The following is a 27,743-nucleotide window of genomic DNA, read 5'->3' on the forward strand; positions in this document are numbered from 1 at the left end:
GCGATCGTTTGGAAGGGTAGGTAGTTTTTCAAAGCAAACCTGCACTTCCCTGGTACGCTGCAATCAAGGATCACAAAATGCTTGGCAAGTGATGTAATCCCACAGCACAGACATCCTGCTTTCAGACTCGTGCCTGACACTGTACCCCTTTTACTGGTAGGGACACTGAGGCACAGGGAGGTTGTTTGGTTTCTGCAAGGAGAAATCCATTTACATTGAAGATATATGATACCTGTGATTGCAGAGAACTGGTCTTTATGACCCAAGAAGCTCCTGCCCAGAGATGTACACTTCTCTCTATTTTGTGTTTGCAATATTAGAAAAGGCAAGAATATAGATGTAGGAAGGATCTGCAAAATATCCAGTCTGTTGCAGCAGGGTCACAAGCACTTCCCAGCAACCCATTGCAAGCTGCGGTAAATGACCAGCAGCCACAAATGTAGTATGCCATAAAAAGAAGCTAGAAAGGCCGTGACTGGCAGCCTATGTCCTTGTGATGGCAGCGAAGGTAAAAAGTGGTGGAAACACAAACGGAGACAGCACTCCGCTGCTGCCCCGGGTCCGGCGAGGTCTGAACGGCATAAGTAAAGCTTTCAGGAGGGCAGCACAGGGAATTAGAGCCATGCTTCCCCGAAGCTGTAGCAGCCTACGCAACATCACCCTGCAGGCAAAGCAGCTGTTACTGGCCCAGGAGCCCTCGGCAGAAACCAGCCGTCCAGCGGCATGAGGAGGGGAGCATTGCTCTCTACCTTCTATCTAACAGTCGACGTGCGAAAACTGGCTGACCCTGCCGCGCTGGGGTTACCGCAGGACCGCTCTGGCTTACAAGTGATTGTGCCTCGGCTCCAAAAGGCTGTTTGGGCAGTGGGGACTAAGGAGACGGCAGCGCTGTTCTGGCGGTGGCCCCATTATTCGGCCCCGGGGCCCTTGTTCGGGCGCCGCGGGGGGGGCTCGGCAGCGTATGAGCATGTGATTGCTGCTCAGCCACTCCATTTCTCAAGACGCTGGCGAAATGGCTTCACTGCCCCTCTCTGCTCCCAGAGCACTGCAGGGGGCTGCAGAAAACCCCGTAATTGCGCCCCCGGCATTATCCTCCTACCACACGCAGGATTCCTGCCTCTAAAACAGAGCAGGGACGAAATTAGCATCTTCTCCCTCTCTTGCTAGGCGAGGTTTTTTTTTTTTTTTGGCAGGGAGACGAGGGAGTAGGAAACGGTGTAGAGATACAGCTCTGAGTTTTAATAGAAATTGTCACCGACGCGGTAGCGAAAGTGCCGGGCAGGGACGAGGCGCTTCTGAACGGCAGCGAGCCGCGGGCTGGCGGAGACGAGGGCAGAAGAAGCGAAAGAGGGGCGTGAAGGGGCTTTACCTCAGCACGGCCCACGGAACGAGCAGGAAAGGCAAACCCCTGCCGCCGTGTGCAACCTCGCCTTGTCATAAATAAAGCCCCTGCAAACGCAGGTCGAACGATTTGTCCTGCTGAAATCACTAACGCAGCCTGCAGGATCAGACGTGTACTTTAAACCCTTTTAATGTATCATTCAGTAATAAACTAGGTCATTTTTACTTGTCTTTTATAAGACACATTTTTCATTGCGTATGCTCCAAGCAGAGGCTAAAGATCCAGAAACTATGGATATGGAGTTTTCACGTTCCCTCTCATCAGTTTGGTTAATTGCTCATTTCATTTACTAGCTGGGTTTTAACTTTCCCATGGATCACTTGGCTCTTGAAATTCCATAAGTACTGAAAGTCAGCAAATTTTGGAGAGTGTTCTCTGGAGGAAACTCCTGGAACTCTTACAACGGGCATAATTTTCATTTGTGCAGGTTTAGTGCTCACACAGAATAAATAAGCATTAACTATCCCACACCCGCACCAAAATGTAGTGGTTTTGTAGCCTGCTATGTGCTGTGTTAGAAGCCTAAGCGTTTTACCTTGCAGGCTAATGTCTCTGTGAAGAGAAACTGTAATCGTTACTCAGCAGATACGTTCCAGATGAAACTTCACTCAAGAATAGCTATGCCTGCATTTAATATTTGTAATACCAAGACAGTGGTATTTGCCTTTAAACACTAACTTTTGTGCAAGGGGAATCATAAGAGCCAAAGGTACATTTCTGATTAACCCTTCCAGCCACTGGGTGCCACTATTGATTTGTGAGGTTAACAGAACAGCAGCAATCTTGCAACTTTACCAGAGCAATCTACATGTAAACCATTTAAATGAAGTGGTAATACACAATAAATTCACCTTCATCCTACTAAATTCATTTAAAAAGCATCCACCTTGCATTGTATCTAATTTCCCTCCATTCTCATTCTCAGGGACTCTGTGTCAGTGTTGGGGTGCCATTTAAGGTGCTGATTTGAAGGCCTTGTCCCCAGCTCTTATAAAACCCGGTGAAGCAAAACACTTAAGCTTATGCTTACCTTTAAAACAACTGAGTAGTCCCTTTGCAGTCGGTGAAACTATTCACACGCTTGCAACTAAGCATATATTTGACTGCTTTGCTGGATTAGCGCATATGGTGACAGGAACTAAAGATATGGTTAGCAGAGAAGCCCTCCGAGCCCTCATCTTTGATGCTGATCCTCTTCCTAAAATTCATCCTTTGTGATGTGGACTTGATTCCATACCCACACACAAGACACATGCAACTATTGCTGTTAATTCTTCACAGTCCCTGCAGGGACAGGATCAGACATGATTTTAACGGTCGTCTTTTCACCTCTGCAATCCCTCCACCTCGCATTCTGGTTTTCGCTCCAAAATACCCTTGCTTGCCACCCCCTCCTCCGTCCTGATTGTTTCAGTGTTCCCAGTCATGCTTTCTCCAAAGGCGGGATGGCAAGCCCGTGAAGTTGAATTGGTCCATTTCTACAAATAGGCACATATCAGCCGAAGTGTGGCTCACACGAGTTTACGTTACCCTTGGAAATGTTCAGGGCAAACTAAGTCTTGGGGATCTGCTTTAAACAGTATATCTACAGAGAGATCTTCACCAGTTTTTCATTCGATTTAAACTAAAGCGATACGAATTCTGTGTACAGACAAGCCCTAAATAGCCAGTAATTTACAGGTGCACATTAAACTCCTACGAGCCAGGTTTAAATTGAAGCTGGGCACTGGAGCAAGAGCTCTGACAAAGGAGCAGGCAGCAGTGGGGTAATGAGTTACGGCGCATCAGCTGCTCTGTAGTAATTTGCCTGGCTGCCAATGCTCTCAGCCAGTGGTACATGCAGTGAATGCAATGCACCTCAGGTCTCTGTCAGTGCTACCTTGCACATCTCACAGAGCGAAAGCGTGCACGCAGGCCGTATTTCAGACTGGCTGACGTACCACAGAGCCACACTCCGGTAGTTCTAAGAATAAAAGTGCCCAAAGACCCTGGTTCACCCTCCTCTTTCGTTCTACCAGCACCAGATAATAATGGTAAGTCCACCTACAGCTCCTCTCTCCTTCCCTTTGACTCCACCTCCCTCTCTCCCTGCTGCTCCAGCCGCCCCAGTTGCCTTCTCCCACGCTCACATTTATATGTCACTCATGCGGCGCTCTCCACTTTGAACTGTCTTCTGTTTCCTGCTGCCAAGAACCATCTCTATTTGAGGCTCTTTCAAACCCATGATTACCAGGCCTTCCTCTCATCTGGTCTCTCTTCAGCTTTTCCTTACTATTCACTTGTTGTTGCACGTTTTATTTTTGTCTGTAAGTGTTCTGGGACAGGGAAGCCCCACACGTACTTACTGTGCTGTACAAATGACGTGGCGGCATGCTTCTAGCAGAGCAAGAGTGGCTCAGAGAAGAGGGTGCCTTATCTTTGGAGAGCGGACAGGACAGCACCGCAATGAATTTGTAGCAGTCACCCCTGTTTCTGCAGTCGGTGTGTGCTCATGTCTCTTTTCCCACCGTCAGGACAGCCTCCTGTGTGGAGGAGAGGCATCCAGAAAAGGAGAACAGGAGCAGAGGTGTCACAGAGGCCTGTTCCTGCAGGTCTCAGCTGATGTGCTTTCTTTTGGACCATCTTCTAGCAAGGGATGGAGACCAGGGTTAGAGCAGTTTGGGGTGGCAGGCTACAGAGGAGCGTATCGATGGGAACCGTGAATGCACAGAGATTGCATGACTGAACCATAAAGTTTAAACCAGAGTTTCATTTTCAAGTATCTGGGTTGACTAAGCAGGGCAAGGACACAAATTGGTAGCACGCGCAGCTAACGCCAAGTCACGAAACATGTTCAACAGCTTATATTCGGTAGGACTCTCTTTTTAATTAATTAAGCCTTTTCTCCTTCAGACATTTTAGAAGTGGCTCAAACCGTTCCCCTGAGCTACAGGTCTCACATGAGAGAAGGGCTGCAAGAAATCACCATTTAATTAAAAAAATATATCTCTGGCTGAAGACCCTTCTCCAAACCTGGAACTTCTTCGCTACCATTAGAGCGCCATATAAACCGTAGCAGTTAGCAGTCTGTTTCTGGATTACAGTGTTCTAAGCAAGAGAAATTGCTCCTGAGATCATTTAACCTCCCTGGGGAGATGACAGGAAGGAATTAATCTTCTACTGCTAATCCGCCCTGTGCTGCTGGATCAAAAATTGGCATCGATGGGGTGCCTGCGTAGGGGAGCCTGCAATGGCATTTACCATCCGTACATGCTCCCTCCCACCTCCTTCCCAAGCGTGGCTGGGGAATCAGGGGGCAGCTATTTCAGGAAGTGTATGTAATGTACTATTAAACAGTTTGTGCTGGCTTGGAGGGATGTTTAGTTTTAACATTACTCCACAGTCCTATCTATGCTGGCAAGGTGAATGCTACAGAAGAGCTCTCACTTTAGTCCTGTGAATGAGTCTCTTTACTAGCTTTGCTGCTAGTTGCCGTCCTTTTATTTGAATATTCACTGGCACCCAGGTACATCAGATTTTATTCCTCAGAGTGTCTGTGGGAAATAAAATGCACCGGCACGACTCTGTGCCTGTGAAAGCCTTTACATCGGAAGTAGCTCTGCAGCTGTTTTGGAAATCTCCCCCGCCCCCTCCCCCTTTTTTTTTTCCTGGGGAGCACAATGGAGTCAGTGAACAATTTGGTATGTTTGTGGACAATCTGCAAGCAGAGAGGGGGGTTCCGCTTTAGAGAGCTTAGGTCAGGTCAGTCCTCGAACAAAGACAATACCATGGGAGGTAGCGACCAGCCATACGGCAGGAATAACAAAAAGTAAATGCCCTTAATGAGTGGCTTATGGGGAAAAAAATGGCTAAAGAGCATTTGTACTAAGTTGGGTTGAAGAACCGCAAATGACAAGCCTGTACAAAAGGAAAGCTGCTCCTGCGAGGTCTGTGAACAGGGAAGGACTATTACGATGGGTCGAGCTACTCATGTTAACGAGCCTGAACTTAAAGCAAGATGCTCTGAAGCCTGTTCTCACCCGAACGAAAGGCGAAGCTCCCATCAGTGCTAGTGGAAGCAGGACTGGGCCCAACAGGGGCAGATCTTTCACTCTGGAGAGCAGCTGCCCATTTCCATCCCTGCAGCATCCAGCGTTTCAGAGGGACCTCAGCGTCTCTGCTGAGACCTTGTGCTCTCGGAAGCCCTGCCACCCGTCGCTGAGCTGGCACCTGGCTGGCTGCTCTGATTCCCTACCCTGGCAAGGGACCGGGGTGGCAGCACAATGCCTAGCTGAGATCCTTGCCTGGCTTGGGAAACGGTGCAGGTAGGAAAGTCAAGTCCCAAGGAGAGCAAGGCTGCGGTGAGGGCTCTTGGGGAGAGCAGACTCGTCCCTTCTCTGACTGTTTCTAAAACCAGCCCTCACACAGTCTTTTCTCCCTTGATTGATCCAAACACTTCCAAGGGGCAGGATTTTCTTTTCACTAGTGACAACAGCAAATGGGATTTCCAACAAGGAGGTGTGAAGGGCAACAACTCATCCCTCGTACCCAACAGAGCCTACGGGCTTCTCTGGCTGCTTTCAAGTTCCTCTGGTATTAGTGCTGCTCCCACAATAATACACGATCAGCAGGAGAGCCTAGTAAGTGGGGGGCACAGGGATACGTACTCTTTTCCGGAGAGATAAGTACAAAAAGAAGTGAAGAACACCACAGTGGAAAAAAGTAGGTCATTTGCTCTTCCATTTTTGTCAAATGGTGATTAGAAGAGAAAATGGTCTGTTTCTGTCCTGGTCAGGAAAGCTAGAAGCATTTTCTGCTTCTCTTTAAAAAAAAAGTCCAGTAAATTAAAAATGATGCCATTTCTCTGATCCAGCAAACCAAGACAATCCCCAGGGTTTGGGAAAGTTTGTGAGGCTGCCCTTGCAGTTCTTGGTCCTGGACACAGAAGAAACCTTGTTCCCCACACACACAGGTGGCACAGGTCAGTCCTCCAGCACCCTTGTCAGTTCCTGGGTATCCACAGCCACATAAACCTGCCTCCAGAGTCTCTGCCTGGGCCTTGTGAAAGTTTTCTGTGATGTCCTGCCCTCTGAACCTACTCCCTGTTTCTCTGAAGGTGTCACTGATAGTCCCACCGACACTGGGCCAGACGCAGCTTGTTCTCGCTGTATTTTCAAAACGCTGGTGCTGGGTGAAACCGGGGCTCCCTATGCACAGGTCTTTCGTCTTCTCTTTCCACATTGCAGGAAGTTATAGGTAGCAGTCATTATGTAGAGAAACATACTTGTGGGGAGCACAGCCTTTGATGGGCTTTACTTCTGGGCTACGATCAAGAGTTATTGTGTTATAAAACAAAAAATAGCTTAGATAATGCAAATGCAATGTTCAGCTCCTGTGACAAGTATTTTGCTATTTCAGCTCTTTTCCTAAGTTCCCTTAGTTTCATTGTTTTTCTGCATTGTGTTGTTTCTTTTTTGTTCACCGAGCACTTTCACTGAGGCCAAAAATAATGTCTGGATATGTTTAGACTGACCCTATTCTGCACTTTTTTTCAAGAAGAGCGCATCTAGGTGTGCCGTGATATGTCTGCAGAGCCTGCTAACGCATGAGCCAGGGTAATAAGCTAAGAGAAACTGAAGCTTGTCATTGAACTTCTCTGCCAGGCAGGTGCTGGATTGTAGCAGCCTGATCAAGGTGCAGAAATGAGTGGGAGCGCGCCACTCCTAGGAGCTCTGGCATCACCCTTCAGCAAGTCTTGGTGCCCAGCAGTGGCCCACCTTGGTTTCGGACCAGCTGATTGCATGCACCGAGCACAACACAGTCCATCCTAAGGCAGTTTCACGCAAGGAGTCTCTTGGGCTGGCAGTCATAAAAGATGTATACACAACACGGCCCTTTGATGGTCAAATCATGTTCCCCATCTAACACAGTATGGTTAAGAACAATCAAACAACCTTATACAAAATATAAGCAGCAGCAGCAGAATGTATATTCCACTTTTACATTAAAAGCTACTTGCAGTGATAGATGATAGCACAGTAAAATCCAGAAGCCAGAATGCCTATATTATGCGTTATATCAATATTTATTTTAATTCGGAGGAACTGTGGTCTGGGGACTTACACCAAAAAAGAGACTGTAAATGGTGTCCTGATGGATTATGCTTTGCTCAAAAGCAACCTTACTTGCAGACCTCTGAATTCAGTTTGCCACTCATTCTTCCCTGAGTTTTTCAGCATGCTCAAAAAAGAAATGATAGAATAAAAATAGAGCTAGCTGCACATTATCTAAATTATCTTCTCTGGCAATAGAGCACAATTGGTCTCCAATCCTAATTACTGTATTTTTACCCTCTCACAATAGGGTGAAATTCTCTGAATTCTCAGAAATTGTGTTTCAGGGCTGTAGGGCTTTCTTTTAAAGGGCTCTTTGCTGTGTGAATCTCTTAAGCCTTTCCCAATACTAGTAACATATTGCCTAAGCCTATACCAAGTATATATATAGCACATTCCTATATACAGAGCATATTGCCTAAGCATATAACCCAAGCATAGCTGAGGTGCTGCCAGCACTGCTGACGGTACTAACTCTGCTGGGAAAAAACCTGGCCAAGGCAGTGCTGAGCTCTGTCAGCAGCCAGAGCTGTGCGCACACGAGAACTTGCTCTTTCTCGGTGTGAACCGGTGTCAGCAGCACTGGGAGGCTAGTTGTCTAGAATAGACAGCATTTGCAAGCTTGGCCCTCAAAGACCATAAATATAGGCGTTTTGCTCTATCATTAACCTGCAAGGTTGTCCCACTGCTCTTTCCTTGTAGAACCAAGAGTGAGGTATCACAGAAAACCCAACCTCCAGAATTATCGGGGGTTATCAAAAGGGTACATGGAAAATCTGCATTCACTGAAAATGTTTTTACATGTTTGCATCTTTTTCAGCGCATAAGTGCCCCTTCTGATGTGCACAGTGGCTAAAATGTGGAGTCCATTCCTATTAGAAATCAAAAGCAGTGAGGTTTTTTTTGGTGCAATCCTGTTTATTCGCAAGTACTCATTTCTTGGAACGCAGGAGGAATCAAGCAACGGAAGACACTTTCTTTGCCTACAGCTTTCTGGGAGCTTTCTGGGAGCACTTTAACCCCAGTGTGCTTTCTCTGAGCATTTTTTCAGCCCTGCTACAAGCTATGCTGTGCTTACTGCTTGCTTGCTGACTTCCCTGATGCCTTCCACATGGTTTATCTTGCCTATCATACAAGCAACCGTCCTCCTGTAAAGGAATAACCAGCAAGGCTACTTCCTCTTCATAGTTTAAGCTCCTGAGCAGTCTCCAACATGCTTTCCTTGTGGACATACCAGATGCCTGTGTTCTGGAGGGGACGACCTGACTGTTGTTCGAACTACCTATTTCTGTATCTACCCATTTGCCATTTAGTCAGTCTCTTAAATGAAAGAAGGTGGGTACAACACTCCATTTTCTCTGTATCTATATCAGGCGGGTTGAGGATGCTACTTAAGACCCAGTGCTTTGTTGGGAATACCCAAATTAATGGTCACCGTTTTGTTGTTGTTGCTGTTGTTGTTACTACAGTGACCCAGCAATGTTCAGCCTGGACCCTTTTGGGACCATTCAGAGGGAGGTGGCCACTGCCATATGCTGTGTTCCCCTCTGTCCTCCAGGATGACTCTTATACACAGTGCAGTACCTGCATCCCCACTGCTCCTCGCTGAGGCCTGAGCCCTTGCGCTGCTGGTTCATAGGGATCTGGCTGTGCTCTCCTCCTGCAGGACTGGAGAAGGCAGGGCCCACCATGATAACCTTTACATTGACAGAGGATCCCCAACACCCCTATTGCAGGGAGTGAGTCTGGGGTAGACATCTGTGGTGGGATGCTACTTGACTTCCTTCTATCTTGCACAGTTTTGCAGCAGGCCCCAAACAAGCTTGGCCTCAGCGTGAAATCTTCCACCATCTTCAGACTGCTGGCACCAGTGATGAGCGTTTCTAAAAATCTTGAGTTGAAAACATTTCTAATCTCCCAGAAAATCTAGGAGAATCAATCTCACCTCAAATACAAGTTTATGAAAATGTTATGATGCTTTTAGTATTGACGTTAAACCGTAGCCAGATTTTACTGGGAGGTGCTCGGTAGTGAAGAGGCTTTTTTTGCACATGCATTATTTAAAGTTCAACAGCAGAAGGGCATACTACTTAAGATCTAGGACAGCATGTGTAAGGTTAATGATTCTTCAAATAAAGAGCTCTGAAAAGGATCGTACAGGTGTAGCCTGAGGAACCACGTAAACAGCAACCAATTATTTCCACATTTGTTCTTTCTCAGTGTAAGCCTCAGCAGCTGGGTCCCATATGAACATGTCATGACAGATGACAGTGAGACGAGTAGATGAACCTCAAGGCAACCCACTACCTTGTCTAGCACAGGGCAAGGCTAGGTCCCCTAAACATGCGTAGGCTGTGTCACTGACAGCAAGGTACTGTTGCAGTGAGATTTCTGGAGTCTATATTCTCCCCTAAGAAGCGGTTTCTGAAGCATTTTCAAACACAAATACCATTAATATTTGTCTTCAGGAAGAACCTCCAGCAAAGGAGAACTCAATCTTCCACAACCTCATAAAGTTTAAAATTGCTGGAATTTGGCATTTAAAATTACATTTCATTAAACAGTGCCTGCCCTCTTGCAGGCTAAAGCCTATAGCAGCATTAAGCTGTGGAAAGAAAGGCAAAAAGGTTACTCAAACGATTTGTCATAAATGTTTACATTCATTTTAATTGGACTTAGACCTGTGTTTTGTCTGGCTCAGGTCATGTGGCTCAAAACACTGAAGGTGGAGGCAAATACACGGTTTCCTCCTCTAAGGTGAGGTCAGAAACATTTCAGCCTAAGTACCGTGCAAAAAGGCTGGCTAATCCATCACCTCCATTAGGAAGTGTATAAACAAGCTGGCCACCTTACCACACTGATAACATATAGCCCTGTTGCTCAAAAGAGGGGATCAGGTCCTGTCGCGGCTTGCACCGCTTTCAGCTCACAGCCGCTCCAGTCATTGCAGAGGTGTGTACGATACGGCATATCAAGGGCAGGCTCTCACTCGCCGTGCCTCCGCAACCGGGGGAGTTCGGAGCCTAGTTTAAATTTTAAATCCTTTATTTTCCATGCCCCGTTTTCAGTTGTATTCTCTATCTGAAATATCTGATCTGCTCTCAAGTGGCGACCAAACACCTTCCATTGCATTTCTAAGGGATGCCGGTGATTTCTGATGACAGGGATTCATATCAGGGGAAGCTGCTGCACGCACTTGCTAAAATAAACTGTGCTCAATCTAATAAAAGGGAGGATGCCTGTATTGAGGCCATAGTTACAGCTGTTTCAGAATTTGTGGCCAAAACAGGAATCAAATCCCCCTGTATAAAACTTTCATGATTCAACTTAATCTCCAGATTTTATCTAGCTCTTGCATAAGATAGGGGTTTTTTTTAACACATTGTTTTCTAGCATGTTTACTACATTTCTAAATGTTACTCACTTTCTCTCACATTTCTCTCCAAATAATTGTAAATGCCAACATTCACACACAGTGGATTGGGTGGCACCTCAAGGTTTCTGTCGCTTTGTACCTTGAAAATTTCAGCCACCAGAAATCATTCCTCCTGCTGTGGATGGCAGATCTGAGTTTTGCCTAGTTTAGCCAACAGGACTGTTTTGGATTTGTCGGCAAGGTGGGTTTACAAGGCTGCAGTCCCTTGCATCGCACACCGACTGATAGAAGTTACAGAGGCAGATTTCCAGGGTAACAGTGGAGTGAGAAAAGTAGGATATGTATGCGGGCACGTGTGTGCGTGTGCACGTGCCGTGAAGGGCGCTCACTGTGAAGGGCCGAGCATCGGATGTAAGTGGTTCAGCCCTGCTAAGTCCCAGCTGCTCCCATGTCCCCGCAGTGGAGGAAGGAGTGGAGGACTGACCAAGGTTGGTCCTGGGGTACTGCACCAGACCAGTGTACTTGCACAGCTCCCCTTGCAGATGTGCACCTGAGTCCTCTTCCACTCATCTGTCCTCCACCAGCTCATGCCATGAGAGCAATGCCCCTGCGCTTGCACACCAGCCTGGTGCCGTGCTGCACCACCGAGCTGAGGCAAGAGCAGCAGGTTCCCTCCGAGCGCTGCACCTGCAGCTGCACAGAGCTGTTGGCTTTCACCTGCCCTGGGGACTCAGCACTGCTTCTGCTCCTTGCTCCCTTGATCTCTTCCCCCAGCATATCATCTACCAGCACCAGGGCGAGCTGGGGCAGCAGGGAGGCAGGTCAGCTGCAGGGTTGTGTGAGGAAGCACGGGGAAGCGAGAGCTCACATGGGGGAGATGGGCTGCCCAGGCTTTGCCAGGATGCAGTTCCTCTGTTTCTCCCTGCTCAGGCCCAGACTGGCTACAGAACCAGCTTTCTTCCACCTCCCTCCCCTTCTGAGCTTGCCAGTCCTGCAAACCCAAGAGCACATTATGGACAAGCCCCTCCTACACTTCAAAATCTTCATCACCCCTCCTGCTGCTGCCACTTCTTCCCACCCTATGCATAACCTCTTTCTCCTTCCCTGCTCCCTTGCCACATTTGTTGTTTTCTCGGTGCCCATGTTTATCAGCACGTATGGCTATCTGCAGTGATTCACCTGTATAAACGGGTGGTGGAAGAGCTGCCCTGAGAGTCAGAAAATAGAAAGAAAGAAAGAGGTAGTCTGGGCTCTAGGGACAACAGAACATAGAATTCATCCAGGCCATGACCTGGAAAAGGAGATAGAGAGGACAAGTCAAGTGAAGAGGTCATATGGAAAGACAGGTAATATGTGAAGATTTGGGGCTTTGCAAGATTCTATGGGACGAACATAGAGATGAAAATACAAGTGCTACCCATGCCATCTGTCAGTGTTTGCACGGAAATCCCACCAAACCAAAAATATTGTTAGAAATCCATTGAAGTTGCTCATGGCACATCCCACCAACAAAAACATTGAAGAGCCATGAAGTCCCTAGTCAAGCCTTCACCCGTGTTTTAAAGCCTTTAGCCATAGTTTCACCTGTAGCACGTTACCACACCAGCTCCTAGAACCCACAGGCTTCCTCCTTCTATTTCCACCCAAAACCTGCAAACTTAACTCGGTGCATAAACCCCCTCTGCCGAGAAAACAAAATGCAGCACCAGGGTTCCTCACGAAGCCACCTAAATCAGCCAGCAGCACACAGAGCAGAGCATAACTTCTTGTAGGGATGGAACTCTTGCAATCGGTTCCCACCTACAAACAAACACATGATTTGCATCATTCTCGATCCTCTTACGTAACGCCCATCAGCCACAGCTAAACACAGACTCTGAACTCCAGCTACTTCCAACAGCATCGCCATTCCAGACAATCGCTCCTCTCGCTAGCCGCACTGCACGCTTTGAGTTTATAGTTACTCGTCTCGTGTGGGGATGGAGGGAGGAGGCATGTGGGTTGTGGGTGGTGAATGTGGCTGACGTAATGCGGAGAAGGGGAAATCACACTCGCAGAGTTTAAGAGCTGGCTGAGGGCTACACTGGCGATTTCACTGATTTATTTTTATGGTTCTCCTGGAGCTTTGTATAGGTGAATGGCTTTTTTTTGTTCTTTTTTCCTTTTTTTTTCCAGTAAATACCGAGAGAGGACAAGGGTAGCAGTAAAAAGTGACCATGGAAGCTCAACGAAATAATATTCTTTTGTAATCCTTTTCAAATTGGCTGTTTTGTTGACACCTTCATGTCACAGCTCTTGGCTTTGCTAGGTTTTTTCCCCCTTCTCACTTCTCTTTCCCTTTTGGTGTGAATACATAGTTTTTATGCCATTATACTGTGCATTGGCTAGAAAGTATCTGTAACACCACACGAAGCACAAGGCCGCTGCAGGATTGGGTAGGAGGAGCAGATGGCCTGGGAGAGTGCAATCATTGTTTAAACAGCAAACATCAACTGTACTTAGCCAAGGTAGCAAAGTAAATTGTTTCAAAACAGGTAAACTCGTTGTACAGAACAGTAGAAAATTTCTTAAAGTGCACCCTCTACTCCCTGTTTTCACCATCCTCCAATGCACATAGACGGCCTATCTTATTATTTTCATCTATTTTTGACAAAACAAATTCAAACTAGGATTTTTTTAAGCAGTTGCTGATTCTAAGTGTATCCGCTTTTGAGTACAGGGCTGTAGCTGACTGACCCAAAAATGAAGGCTTTCATAATTAGTGGCTATTTTTGAAAATGTCTCCCACAGGATACCCATACGTTGGGCTGGAATCTGTCTTCAGAGTACTTGTAACATGAGGAGCAAGAGCACCGGTTTTCTCCTGCCGTCAATATTTGTAATGGGCAATGTGATACAACGGTGTCATCACAGTTCAAAATGTGCATGATGCATGACGACTAGGTGGCAGCTGGTGCCAGACAGACATCAGAGATACTCATGTTGTGGTTATTTGGAGTTGCCCTGCCCCTGAGCCTTGTTCTGCACTGCCAGCCTTGCTGTGCCTCCGTGCTTCTGCCTTTCCCAAATTCCCCTGCCACGGCCCCTCTCTCTTCCTCCGAGCTGCAGTGTAGCATCCCCACCCTAGTCTCGAGGAGCTGCAGGAGCTCTGCACCCTTCCATCACACACCTCCTTCCCCGCAACAGCATGCCCAAGCAGAAGAGATTGCCAAGATATTCAATATCTGTGGCTCCCAGGGAGGGAAGGAGGGAAGGAAGGGGCTTTGTTGCGGTGAGTGATCCTATCCTGTGGGGAAAGGGCGGTAGGAAGAGTCTCTGGTCTAGCTTGCGACACAGCATCCATTTCAGGATAAAGTCATCCAGGAATAGGTCCTGGTCCCCGAGGTCGGATCAGATCAGCTAGGAGAGAGGGAAACAGCCAGATGCCTTCTCTTTCACCAGTAGCGTTTTGTGAGTGGTGAGCTCATGATTCTCTTTTCAGTGCTATAAAAGAATCGAATGATATCATGTATCACTATTTAGTAGGTTACAATCTTATATTGGCACCATCTTCAGAGGTAAGAGCAGAACTCGTTTCAGTGTAAAGAGGGAAAGAGTCTGCCTGAAATCCCACAGCCCTGCTCTCGACCCGCCGGGACAGCCAGGTGCTCTCCTGCGTCAGCCAGATCAATGCTTCCACCCAGAGACTGAGTTCAGAGGCACGCTTTCCAGCAAATCAGAAGGCTGTGAGAGAATCTTTCTGCTCATCCAATATTTGGCTTTTCTGCTCATCCCAATACTTAGCTTTCCTGCCAAGGTTGCCCCAAAATATGCCAGTTATGTTTATGAGATCTACCCAATTCAACTTAGCTCATTTAATGTAAGTTGTAAGTTAGAAAAAAAAATCTTAAGCTAACCTTGCACGTTCTAGCCATACTGACACAAACTAGTAGTGCAGAGGTTAAAAACTACCAGCATGCTGCGTAAGAGCTGATTTTATAGCTTCTGAGGTCTACATGAAACTTTCCAGTGGCAGGGATATTGATTTCTGCTGATTGCAGTAGATTTTGGATCAAGCTATGAAATCCTGCATTTGCTAAACGTAGGATTTGCGCATTTACTTACAATGCGCTGAGTATTGCCAGGGCACCACTGGTTTTACTAGCTTTGTTGCTACACACAGCGTAGGAAGGGCTCACCGATTTGGGGTCAGCATTTCACCAGGCCTCACAACTGCACTGGGGCCAGATGTGACGGCAGTAGACAAGTAGGCCACACGAACATTTGAACCAGAGACCAGATGGGGATATCCAGCGCGGGGACCACTCGTGGATAAAATTCAATGAAATAAAGTAAAACAAAATAAAGTAAAATAAAATAAGATAAAATGAAGTAAAACAAAATAAAATGAAGTGAAATAACATCATTAAAAAAAAATCAATCAGCTTTTTTTGTGTGTACTGGGGGGGGTTCCCATCCGGTAGGAAAACTTTTCTCCAACAGGAGGAGCTCTTTGCTTTGGAGAGGCGATGTCAAAGGAGTGGCCACAGTTTTACTCCAAACCCCCTCCCTCCCCTCCCCTCCCCCCGCCTCCACCGCCTCCGTTTTATATGAGAGCAGCAGCTTAATTGATTTGATAACAAAATAAACAGCAGCCGAGGGCTGCCGGCGGCCCGGCTCGCCCCGCGGCGCGGCGCGGCACAGCGCAGCGGAGGGGGGCGGCGCGGGCGCGGGCGGCGGCGCGCAGCTTCCCCGGTGCGGGGCCCGCGGGGCCGCCGCTCCCCGCGGAGGGGCCGCGCTGCCGGCAGCCGCCCCCGTGGCGGGCCGCTCCGCTCCGCGCCGTCGGGGCAAGCGGGCTCCGCGGAGGCAGGTCCGCGCGGGTGAGCGCTGCCGCGGAGGCCGGGCGCAGGAAGCGGCGGTGCGAGGGACGGGAGCGCAGCTCGGCCCGACGGGGGCACCAGACCCTGCCCCCCCAGCCCCCCCTCCCCACCGCCGTTGCCGCCGCTTTTGGCGGCCGGGAGCGCGGAGGCGGCCGCGGCGCGGAGCGGAGCGCAGGCATCCCCCGGCCCCGCGGCGGCGGGGGCCGCACATGCCGCCGCGCTTGGCGGCCCCCGACCCGCAGGCACCCACCGGGCGCCGGGGCGCGGGGTGCTGCCGGCTCCGCGGGGTTCCGCGGCGGGCAGCGCTGTGCGGGCGGCGCGGCGTGCGCACCGCGGTCCGCGGGAGAGCGGCGCGGAGCCGGCGGCTGGCGGGGAACAGGCGGGCGTGTGTGTGTGTGCGCGGGGGGGGCAGCCAGACGGCTGCGAGCTGCTAGCAATGGGGCCACACAGGGGGTGCGGCTGCTGCTGTGCTAGGGGGTGGCAGAGAGGGGGCCTGAGTCCAATCCCGGCAGGAGGCAAGGGTCAGGCCCTGAGGTTTTTCCCCCGGTACGACGTACGGTTGATGTGTGCTGCTTGGCCGCCCTCTCTGTGCAGAAATTTAGCGGGGGGGGGGGTGTTAAAGGGCAGAGTGGCCAGCACGCTTTGCTTGGCTGGGGAGGGAGCGGCGGGGGGGGGGGGGGCAATTTCTCCCCGAGCTCGCAGCGGAGCTTTCCCGTTCAGGGCGCTCGGTGCTGCCTGCGTTTCGCGGAGGGCAGACCTCGGCCCGGCGTCTCCCTAAACGCCCTAGCGGATCTCCGAGTCACCGTCAGCGGAGAGAGGCTGGCTGCTTCTGCCCACGGTTTTGCTCGCTAAGCCCCGATCTCTGTAAATACCGGCGCTGTAAGGCTCGCAGCCGGCTTCTGATCTCCCAGCTAATTTCCCAGCCATGCAACAACACCCCCCCTTCACCCCCCGCCCTGCCCCGAGCGATAGCAAATAACTTTGTAGCACAAATTAAACTGCTCGCCTTTAATGCGCTTAACTATATTTCTGGGAACTAACGCGCCGAGTGCATGATGGAAGGAGCCTACTTAAAGGTGCAGCGGGGGGCGGGGGGCAGGGGGGGGGCAGAAGCCGCCGGGAGGGCTGAGCGCGCCTGCGAGGCGTGTTGTGGCTGGGAAAAGTGCATCCCGAGCAGGAGGGGCGAAAGCTGCCCGGAGAGCCGCGCTGAGCGCCCCTCACCGACGCCTCGCCTCCGGCCCCGCTCGGTGGCACCTTCCCCTCTGCCGCGGGGGCTCCGTCGCCTCTGCGCGGGGGCGGCGCTGCCCCAGCGCTGCCGTCCCGCCTGCGGCCCCAGCGCCGCTCGCTGCCGTCCCGTTTGCTCGCTGTCATTTTTAGCCGCGCCAACCCGGTGACCTTGGCTTACAGCGCCGGCGGGCTGCCCGTGCACGCGTGGGCGCCGCCTCGGCGCGGCGTGAGCCTGCCGCTGCCGCCCGGGCGATGCCGACGTGCGGGGCTGCCCTGCCGGGGCCGTCTCAAATGCAGCTGCAGGTTAATATGCAGGAGGCGAGGCGAGGTGTTTGCTCTCCCCTGCAGGGATTACCGCAGCCGCCTGTTCCGTCAGCGTGCAGCGGCGAGCAGCAGCGTGGAGTTTCCAGCGTGTTGTCCGCAATTTCAGCTTGCTTTTCTTCCTGATTATTTTTTAAAGACTTGATGACTTCTGTGCGATTTTTTTTTTCTGTTTTGTCTTCTCTGAACTGAAATGGGGATTTTGAGTTGTAGAATCCGAAACCAGGAACCATGACTAACGTAGGGTTGTATTTCTTCAGGGCATTCATTTAAAGACAGTGAAACTTAAAAGACGGACTGGAGGGCTATGAATTGGAGAGAAGTGGGAGCACTCTGCTGGGACTCCACATAAAGTTTAATATGCCCTGAGACATGTAAAGTCCGGTTAGTGCGTAGCGCTGGGGAAGGGAGGGGACACAGCAAATAACTAGGAGATTACGGTATGATTTAGAGTAATGATTAGGTTTATCATTTGAACGCTGATGAATTCAAGGAACATGAGCGCTGCAATTAACATTCCTAAAAACAATTAAATCGGTGGGGAGTACTGCTTAAAAATCGATACGGCCCAGTGTAAATAGTGTTTGACTATAAACAGATTTCTCCTATAGTAATAAACCACGAAGTGACGGTGAAGCAGGCGATTCTCTCGCTGAAAAGAGGTCTTTTCCCTTCAGCGCCCCGAACACATTTCACCCCTCCCTTAAAAACGCTCTCGCTAGCCCTCGTCCCTGCGCCTGGTACGCGTCCCGGTGAGAAGAGGCAACAGTACCAACAACTCTTTTGAAATTCCCAAACAGCAAACAGTAATAGCCTCGAGGGTAGGTTGAGGGAGTATTTAAATAGCTTCCCGCATAAGTAGCGAGCGCCTTTGGTCTAGTACGAAAATAAACTGGGAGTTAAGCTTTAAATATCCCGGCTTGATTTAAGAGCAAGATGCACTGGGCTGAATTGCTGTTAAACTCCTCGTGATGGCCCGCTCCAGGGCAGCGGACACGGGGAAGGGGAGGGAGCAGGGGGAAAGGGAAGGGGAAAGGGAAGAGGAAGAGGAAGGGCGCCTGCCGGCGCCCGGGCCGGCCGCCCTGGCGGATCTCCGCTCGGGGCGGCCGGAGGACGTGTCCTCGGCGGCGGGGGCCCGCCGCGGGAGCCGCCCGCCCGGGGCAAGCCAGGCTCCGCGCTCCGCCGTGGTTTCCAACAGGGGGCGAGGGGCCCCGGAGCGGGGTGGGCCAGGGGGCCCGGGGGAAAGTCGGCCTGCCCCGGTGCTGTCCCGCGAGGCTGGGCCGCCCTTCTCAAGGGGGCTGCGGGCAAGAGAAGGGGAAGCCGGCACCCGGCCAGGCCCCCCTGGCGGGGTTTGCAGAGCTTGCTTTGATTTCAGCTCTCGCTCCCGAGAGGAAGCGGCGTGCTGTGTGCGAGGTGGGGACGGCCGAGCCGTGCCGTGCCGTGCCGTGCCGTGCCGGGCGTGCGAGCGGCGGCCGCCCTCGGGGAGGTGCGAGCGTGCGGTTTGCAAAGCAGCGGCTGCACGCCGGGGGCCGCGGCGGCCGGGCGGGCGGCGCAGCGGGGGCGGAAAGCGGCCGCTTCCCGGGAAGCTCCCGCTCCCTCGCAGCTCCGGCGGCTGCGAAGGGAAACAGGATCCCGCTGCCGTGCGCTGCACGGGAGCCTGTTCCTGGCAGCCGCGGGCTTCGCGGTGCCTTGACGGAAGAGGATACAAGTTGAATATTGTTTGCACGGCTGGGACAAAATATCCACGGCTGGCGGAGGGGGAGGGGGGGGATTGTGTTCGTCCGCCCGTGATGAATAATCCGGGCCGGCCTCCCGGCGGTGGCGGCCAAATCGCTCTCAGATCTGCCAAGAGATCAGCCGCTACCTCTGCCCGCGCCTCGGGCGCTCTTGGCCTTTCCCCGGCTGGCTCTCGCAGCACGCACATCGCAGCCGCCGAGCGCACAGCGCTGTCTCCGCCGGGGCCACCAGCCCTGCGGGCTCGGGCGCAGGAGGCGCAGCCCTAGACAAGGAGGGGGGAAATAAACCACGGCAGCGAAGGGAGGCGGAAGGGGGGGGGGGGAGTGCCCAGCGGCAGATGTAGCTCCCGGCGCTGCATCTCTCCGCGCCCTGCGGTGCCTCCCGCGGCAGACTGCGCGGCCGCGGAGCGCAGGGTCCGGATGCCCGCTTTCCCTTCCCGCCGCCCGGCTGGCTGCTGGGAGCGAGCACACGCTGTTCCGGACCGGGGCCGTGCAGCTGGCCGGGCGGCGCGCTGAGCTGCGCTGCGCTGCGCTGCCAAAGAGGCCACAGGAAAGGTCCTCGCGTTTCCCGCAAGCGCGCAGCCGGAGGCGCCCAGGCACGGCGCGTGGGCCGCCCCGCCGTGCGGGGGGTGCGCGGGGTAGCGCGGGAGGTGGCATGCGGCTGCGGGGGGGAGGGGATCCGAGACGGCGTATGCGAGCCTGCGGGAGAGGCAGTGTGCGTGTGTCTGCGTGGGAGACTGTGCGTGTGCGTGCGAGAGACGGCGTGACTGCGTGTGCGAGTCACTGCGTGTGCGAGTCACTGTGAGTGTGTGCGGCTGCGTGCCAGAGCCCGTGTGTGAGAATGCGTGGCCGTGAGTGGTGTGTGTGTGTGAGAGAGAGGTAGTGAGCGTGCTTCTCCGTGGGTGTTAATGTGTGCGACGGCGTGTGTGAGAGAGAAGTAGCGAGTGCGTGTGGGAGTCGACGTGTCAGTGTGCGCTGACACGGTGCGTGTGAGAGAGAGGCAGTGAGCGTGCACGGGAGTCGATGTGTGTGTGACACTGTGTGTGAGAGAGAGGCAGCGAGAGCGCGTGGGAGTCCGTCCGCGCGTGTGAGCCGGCGTGCGCCTGTGAGTCAGCGGGAGGGCGGGTGCGCGCCCGCGTGGGTGCGAGCTGCCGAGCGGCGCGGCGAGCCCGGAGGAGCGAGGGGGCCGTGGCAGGATCCGCGCCCCGGAGGGGTGCCCGCGCCCGCCCGGGGGGGCAGCACCTCCTCCGTCCCCCGGCTCAGCGCCCTGGCCGGGCGAGCCCCCGCACCCACCCGCCTCCTGCCCCACCGCAGCGCTGCCGGCGCCTGCGGCGGGGGAAGGGAGGGAGCTCCCGGGGCAAGAGGCGCCCGGCTGGGCGGGCAGCGGGCCAGGGAGGAGGGACCCCACGCCCTTCCCCTCCCGCGCAGCGCCGAGGCCCGCTCTGCCCGTCCCCACCTTGTTTATGTGCAGCAGGAACTGGGATTTTCCATCTGCTTGCTCCGCTGGTCGTGACCTCTGCGCAGGGCTCGGAGGCACCAGCGCAGGAGGCTGCGCGGGGTCGGGCTGCAGCGGCTGCGGGAGCTGCCGCCGCCTGATCGGCGGGGGGGGGGGGGGGGGGGGGGAGGCTGCTCCTCCTCGCACGGGCTGGCAGTGTGGAAAGGAGGCGAGGGCAATCGCGGGGGGAAGGGATGGAGCTGGCGGTGGGAGGCCTTGGAGACCTGCCCTTCCCGGGGAACCCTGCCAGTGTTGTCCTGCCTCTGCACGTCCGACTACTCCGGCACAAGTTTGCTCTTTCGCTGCCCTGGCTCGATCCCTCCTGCCGGGGACAGCAAATGCCTTTGAAGGGGGGCTCCGGACGGTGGCGGGGGGGGAGCGAGGATCCGCAACTTCCCTGCTGCGGAGTGAACAGGCCACCCCGCTACACGCTGCGGAGAGGGGCCCCGGCTGGGCGCAGGCGGCGTTTATCGCTGCGCCGGTGCAAACAGCGAGCTGCCGGGAGCACGGGCTCCGCGAACGGAAAGATGCTGCGCTGGCTCTCGGGCGCCGGATGCTGCTCGTCGGCGGCGCCGCTCCCGCCGTGACCCTCTTCCCGGGGGGGGGAGAGGGGGGGGCCGGGGCTCGCAAGCCAGAGCGCTGTCTGCCGCGGCGGGGAAGGGACGGAGCCGCCGGCCAGGGGCGGCGGCGGGACGCGGCCCCGGGCGTGGTGCGGCCGCCGCCGCCTCCCCGGAGAGCCACGTCTCACTCGCCTCGCCGGCAGCGAGCCGCGGCGGCGCGCAGCCTCGGGCAGCCTCGAGGTCTCGGGGCAGCCCGTGGCCGCCTGCCCCCGGACGCACCGGCCCCGCTGTGCCGGGGGTTGGGGGGGGGGAGTCCCCGGAAAGGAGCCGGGGTAGGAGCGGCGGGGTGCCAGCACGCCGTGCCCGGGGGAGACATCGAAAGCAGCGCTGGAAGGGCCGAGGCGAGGGGGAAATGGCTCGCCGCCTCCTGCCGTTGCAGAGCGGAGGCTGGCTCTGTCTGAGCAGCACGCAGTGATAAGAGTTGATTTACAGGTAGGGGTGAAACGTGCTCTGAAAACCTCGTGACACTTTCCTCTGGTGGATTCAAATAATATATAAAGACCGTGAGGTGGCGATCTCCCGGGTAGCTCCTAGGATGCGTGGCGTTGTTGTTAACACATGTTTCAATTTTGGATTGAGACTGTCAATTACCCGCTGAGCTGCGAGTCTTAGCCTCAGGCGGGCTGGAGAAAGGGGACGCGTATATTTATTAACCTCTCGAGCCTTAGCGGAGCAGCGCTTCTAGCCTCTCGCTTGGACTTTCTCGCACCTTCCCCCCACCCCAGCCTGTGTCATCCGGGCTGGTTTTGCGGCTCTCCCTGACGGAGCCAGCTGTACTTTGCCTCCTCCAGCCACACGCTGCTGCCGGGGCCGCCCGACCCCAGCGGAGCATGCTTTCATTCTTCATGTCACCAGAAGATCGCGGTTCGCTTAACAGCTGTACGGGGAAGCCGCCTTACTCCGGCCAAGCCAGGAGCGAGTCTCTTTTTGCAAAACAGCCTCAAAACCCGCCTCGGCTAGCGGGGGTGGGGGGAATGCCCGAGCAGCGCTTCCCCGCTTCCGAAACGCGCTCTCTTTCCCTTTCGGAAAAACAGGCCGACACGGCTTGCCTCGTTACAGCCTAGTGAGAAAAAAAAAAAAAACACATACACACACACACACACACACACAAGCGGAAGAGACCCCCACCTCTCCCGGAGCAGCAAGCACATATCTCCGAAAGGCTGCTCCGAAGGGAGAAGCGGAAGGGCTGACAATTAACATTTCATCTGTTAGCGGAGATCTGCAGACAGCCCGAGACTAGCGCTGTCGGGGAAGTGAATCCCCCCCCCGCCCCCTTCCGTGGTGTACCCTCTCCGTATCACACGGACCACTGCTAAGCACTCCGACCCATTTTAAGGGGGAGGGGGATTTCTTTCTGGAGGAGCCCGCCGGCTCCTCCAGACCCTGCCTTGCACCTCCCCGGCGACACCTCGCCAGAGCAGCCCGGGGGGGCCCCCTTAACCCCGAGACTCGCCTTGCCCTATTTGCGCCTCTGCCTTTTCCCCTCCAGTCACCTGGAGAAAAGAACCAACTCGCTAAAAGCGGCGCCTCTGCCGCTTGCTTTCTCCTCAGCCTTCCCCCTCCCGCTCCGCCGGCCCCAGCTCCCAAAGTTTGCCGCGCCGCAGCCCGGGCCCCCGCCGGCAGCCCGCGGCGGGCCCCGCACGCCTCCCCGTGCTGGAAGCCGCGAGCGCGCCGCTCCGCACCAAGCCTCCGTGACGAGAAAGGCATCGTAGGCAGCCTATAAATAATTTCCATTATGTTCAGCTGACAGCGCGAGGCGATTAATTTTAATAGCTGTATATTTGCCTGTTTCTCCTAATGCTCTGTAATGAGATGAGAAGCCATCCAACCCCAGATGGCTCCAGCCGCCTCGTTATTTATTTATTTCGTGTGTGCGTGCGCGCCCGTGTGTGTGTGTGCAAAGAGGGGAGAAGGGGAGCGGGGCGCAGCGGTCCCCGCCGAGCCCGGCAGCCCCCCGGTGCGCCCCGTCCTCGCTGACCCCGGTGCGCGCCGGGGGGCGCCTCCCTCTGCCCGCGGCGACAGGAGCCATCATGACACTGCACATTCAGCTGCCACTTGTGGGCACCTCCGCGGACCCGGCTGCAGGGCTGGGGGAGAGGCAGGGCCGGCGGTTGCCAGCGGCTCGGTTATTCCGGGATATTTATTAGCTCCGGTCGCTCAGACCGTGACTCCGCGAGCGCTGGGGGGGGGGAGGCGGTAAAGGGGGGGGGCGATCGACACGGGAGTAAATGTAGCAGATCGATGTCGTTCGGGGTGAGGGGAGGGCGAAGGGGATCACGGATCAAAGCCCATCGTATTAACCTAAATTTCATATCTGCCTGGCCTACGGTCTGCCCGCGGCACCGGCGCGGAGCGAGGGTGGCGGCGGAGGAGGCGGAGGCGCCTCGGGAGGGGAGCGCTTTGTGGGCGCCGGGAAACAAACACGCCGCACGTCTCCGGCACCAGCCAGCGATGTGGTGGTGTGTGTGTGTCGGTGTGACAAAGCCTCGCCGCGCTGAGCAAGCTGTCCCTCAGCCGAGGCGGCGGGCGGGGGGAAGGGGAGGATGAAGGGAGATTTCGAAATGTAGGAACATCGGAGCGAGTCCCGGATTTGGGGATTGCAAAGGTGTGTGTGTTTTGGGGGGGAGGGGGGGGAGTTCATTCACTGGAAGGACGAGGCTGCTTAACCAGGTGGAACAGCACCGAGGCGAGCACCTGTGTCTTTTTCTAAAAGGCGTGTACTGATAATTACAACAGTTAATTGCATTTCTTTGAAGGTCATTTGAAGTTACGGGGCTGTGTTTTCTTTTCAGGCTAGCAGACAATGCCTGTGTGCTGTTTTAAATGTAAATCAGAGGGTATCCGCATAAACCTGTATTGTAGGATCGAGGCGTAATGGATTCACTCCGGCTGTGCCTGAGCTCGCCACAATACAGCTGAGCCGCGGAGCTGGGAACGCGCCGGGGTTTCTTTGCGGAAACGCAGTTGCCGAAGAACATGAAAAGCATTAAATCGTGACGGGAAGGGGGTGGCGGCGGGGAAATGCATTTATTCTCGGGAGGAAAGCTCGGGACCGGAGGCTGCGCTGCGACGGCGCAGTCACCCCTCGCTGGCACCCGGGAAGTTTCGCTCCCCAAACAAGCCCGGGGCTCGCCTGTCACGCACCGGGGCACCGGCGGGGACAGCCCCGACCTCGCTCCTCCCGCGGGCAGCGGGGACATCCGCGGCCAGACTCGTCCTTGTGCCTTCCCCCCCCCCCCCTCCCGCCCCGGGCACTGCAGCCCCCCGGGGACCTGCCGTGGTTTCCCAAGGCCGCTGGCTCCCGGGAGCCGGCGGGGACCGGCAGGCGAGGCGTGCGGAGTCGTGGCGTGCGGCACCGCCGGGCTGCGGGGATCCCTCCCCCGGCACCGCCGCCGCCTCCCCGGGGCGGGACGCGTCCCAGTCCGGCCCGGTCTGGAGGAATGTGGCTCAAGGAGGACCGGCCCGAAGGCTTTCCCCGCTGCCTCTAAGCCGTCATTAATCGCACTCCCCGGGGGCCCGGGCGTCCTGCCGAGCTGCCCCGCGATGTGATTAGCCCCGAGCCCCGGGGTACGGCTCCCCCCCGCCCCCGGCGGCGCTGCCAGCCAGCCCCGCTCCCACGGCCCCTCGCCCCGGCACCTGCACACGGCTCTGCCCGAGGCGAGGACGTGCAATATCGAGTCTGTAGAGAGCATTTCTCTCTCCCCCCCCCGCCTTCCCCGCTAATAACAGGGCATCGCTCAGAAAGACGGTCGCGCTGCACGGAACAAACGCTCATTGATTTCCGCAACGCGCCGCCGGGCTGCAGAGGGACACGGGGCGGCCGGGGAACGGGCAGCCGTGCCGTGCCGTGCCGAGCCGTGCCGAGCCGTGCCGTGCGGAGCTGCGCCCCCCGGCCCCGCGCTGGCTCACCTCGCCTCGGTGGCGTAGCGCCCGGCCCCACCGCGGCCCGTCATGGGGGGGGGGGGGAGGACTCGAGCCGCGGAAACGCCCGGCGACAACCCCGACGGAAGGGTTTGCTTCCCTAGGCGCGCAGCGCACGTCGCCGGGGCCGTGTGTAGGGAGGACGCTGCTCTCGCCAAAGGTGTGCCGGTGACTCAGGCCGCCTGCCGGGCGGGCAGCTGGGCCCTCGCCAGCACCCCGGGGTGCAGCCTCTGCACCCCGCTCCGTGGGAAGGGGCCGCGGGGCGAGGGAGAAGCCGCCTGCACAGCGCCGAGGTGTTCCCGTGCCCGCAACGCCGGGCCACCCTCGTGCAAAGCGCATTGTTTGACCTCCATTATGGCAACTACCACCCGCCTTTCTAGAAAAGTAGTCAGCCCGGTACCGCCGCTTCCCTCGTTGTCCACAGCAACCGACGTATCTGATTGAACCTCGTTGTACGTAGTGACACCCGCATAATGGATCATCCTGTCAGTGCTTTTTTATCACAGGCATTTATTTTGGTCACGGCTGGTGATAACTTTGGTGTTTATCCCTTGTGTCGTTACGGGCCCGACCGCGATTGCCTCCCTCCCCTTCCCCCCCCGCCCGGCGGGAGCCGCGACTCCCACGAAGGGCGACCGAGGGGACGGGCCGCTCCGGGGCGGCGGCGGGGTCGTTCCCGGTGCCCCCCCCGCCTGCTCGGGCGCCCCCGCGGGGGCCGCCCCCTGCCACCCCCCCGGCTCCCCCGGCCCTGGCTGGGGACAGATCGATGTGTTTGGTTGGGCGAAGCGCCCTCCCCCGCTCGGCCCGGTCTCCTCGGGGCCGGGTTATCTTGGGTCACGCGGAGCTGGCGCGGAGCGCAGGGTGCAGTAACAGGATCAGCCAGAGCCCTCGTGCTGGAGGGAGCGAGGGGAAGAAAGTACCGTTCGCAGTTCTCCATCAATCCAGACACTTCAAAAGTAAATAAACCAGGGCAGGGAAGGGCCTCCAGGGAGGGGAGAGAAGAGGCCTCTGACAGGCGATTGTCTAGGGCGGAGCCAGGGCTATTTCCAGTCCAGGAATAACAACACTTCGGCTGCGGTGGCTCCGACCCGCGTGTCCAGGAAAGACCGGATCGGGGTGTTTGTTTTAGTTTTAATTATTATTTTGACGGCGGGCTGGCTCAGCACATGCAAACAATGCCCCCAAACCGTCCGAGAGGGGCACAGGGGGGGAGCGGGAGAGGGGGGAAAGGGGCAGCGCCGCCCCAACTGGAGCGAAAAGGGCCGTGCGCGGCGGCGGGCGCGGGGCCAGGTTTGCCGCCCTGGCCGGAGGTCAGGGCCGCACCGCCCACGGGGACGGGGGGACGCGACGGGACGAGCCCGCTCGGGCTACGCGCGGCGAGCCAGCGCCTGGCCGCGGGCGGGCGGCGGCGCGGCCCCGGAGCCCGGAGCGGAGGAAGCGGGAGGCGGCGGGGGGGAGGGGGGGGCTGGTGGGAAGCCAGGCCGAGGCCCCCGGCGAGCTGGGGAGGGGGGGACGCCGCGCTTATCTGGGTCACTGGGGTTAGAGGGAGCCACTGATAGGAACAGAGGAGCTCGGCTCCCGCTGCTGCAGAGATAGAGCCGCGATACGGGCCAGGCAGGCACCGAGCTGGAGGGAAGGAAGGAGGGAGGGAGGGAGGGAGGGAGGGAAGGAGAGAGAAGGAGGAGGCGGCGGCTCGTTCCGGCTCCCGAGCCGAGCCCAGGTGCGCTGTGGTTTCCCTGCGCTCAGCGCTGCGCTCGGCAGCCCCCTCCCCTCGCTCCCCATCCCCCGTCCCCCCCGTCCCCCTCCAACACTTAACCCTTTCCCACCTCCGCGGGGCTGGAGGCTGAGGCGTGCGCTGGCCCGGCCGCGTCCCCTGCGGTTCCCCACTCCCTCCGTGGCAGAGACTGATCGCGGTAGGGGAAAAGGGGGGGGGGGGGGAGAGAGGGGCTGGCCTTGCGGTGCCGAGCACCGCCCTCGGGCAGCTCCCGGGACCCGGCTTTGTACACACACACGCACACTCACACTCTCTCACACACACACACACACGCACACACACCCAGCTGCGCTGAGCCGAGCCGAGCCAGCCCCGGAGCCAGCCCCCGCCTGCTGCGGCCGCTGCTGCTAAGGCGGCCGATCTCGGTTACAGTCAGCCACCCAGCGGGGTTTGCTGCTGCAGCCGCCGCCTTCCTCCCCCTCCCCGGTCCCCGCCGCCCTTTTCCTTCCTGCTCGGGCTGGGCTGCCCCCGGAGCTCCCCGGCGCGGCGCGGCAGCGCGTCCCCGCTCTCGGCCGCCGCTGGCGGCGAGGCGGCTGCGGAGCGGTTGGGAAGGGGAATGGCTCTCGGAGCGCCCCCATCGCGCGCCGAGCCCTTTAATCAATTTCACCCTATTAATTATTAATTTTACGCCAGTCAAGCTTGCCCAGGAGGAGCGGGCGGGGGGGAGGGGAGGGGAGGAGAGGAGAGGAGGCTGATGTCAGTCGGAGGCGGCGGCGGGGCCGTGTGCCAGGCTCGCTGCTCAGCGCCGGCCGAGCAACTTTCGGCTCCGCTGGCTCGGGCAGCTCCGCTCGCCGAGAGCCGGGGGAGGCTGCGATTCCCATTCCGGTGGATGATGCAGCCCACCCCCCCACACACACTCTCTCTCTCTCTCTTTCCCGCTCCCTCCCCTTCCCTCCCCGCCCGCCCCCCGTGTAGAC

Source organism: Struthio camelus, chromosome 1, assembly GCF_040807025.1.
Source record: "Struthio camelus isolate bStrCam1 chromosome 1, bStrCam1.hap1, whole genome shotgun sequence".
Taxonomy (NCBI): Eukaryota; Metazoa; Chordata; class Aves; order Struthioniformes; family Struthionidae; genus Struthio; species Struthio camelus.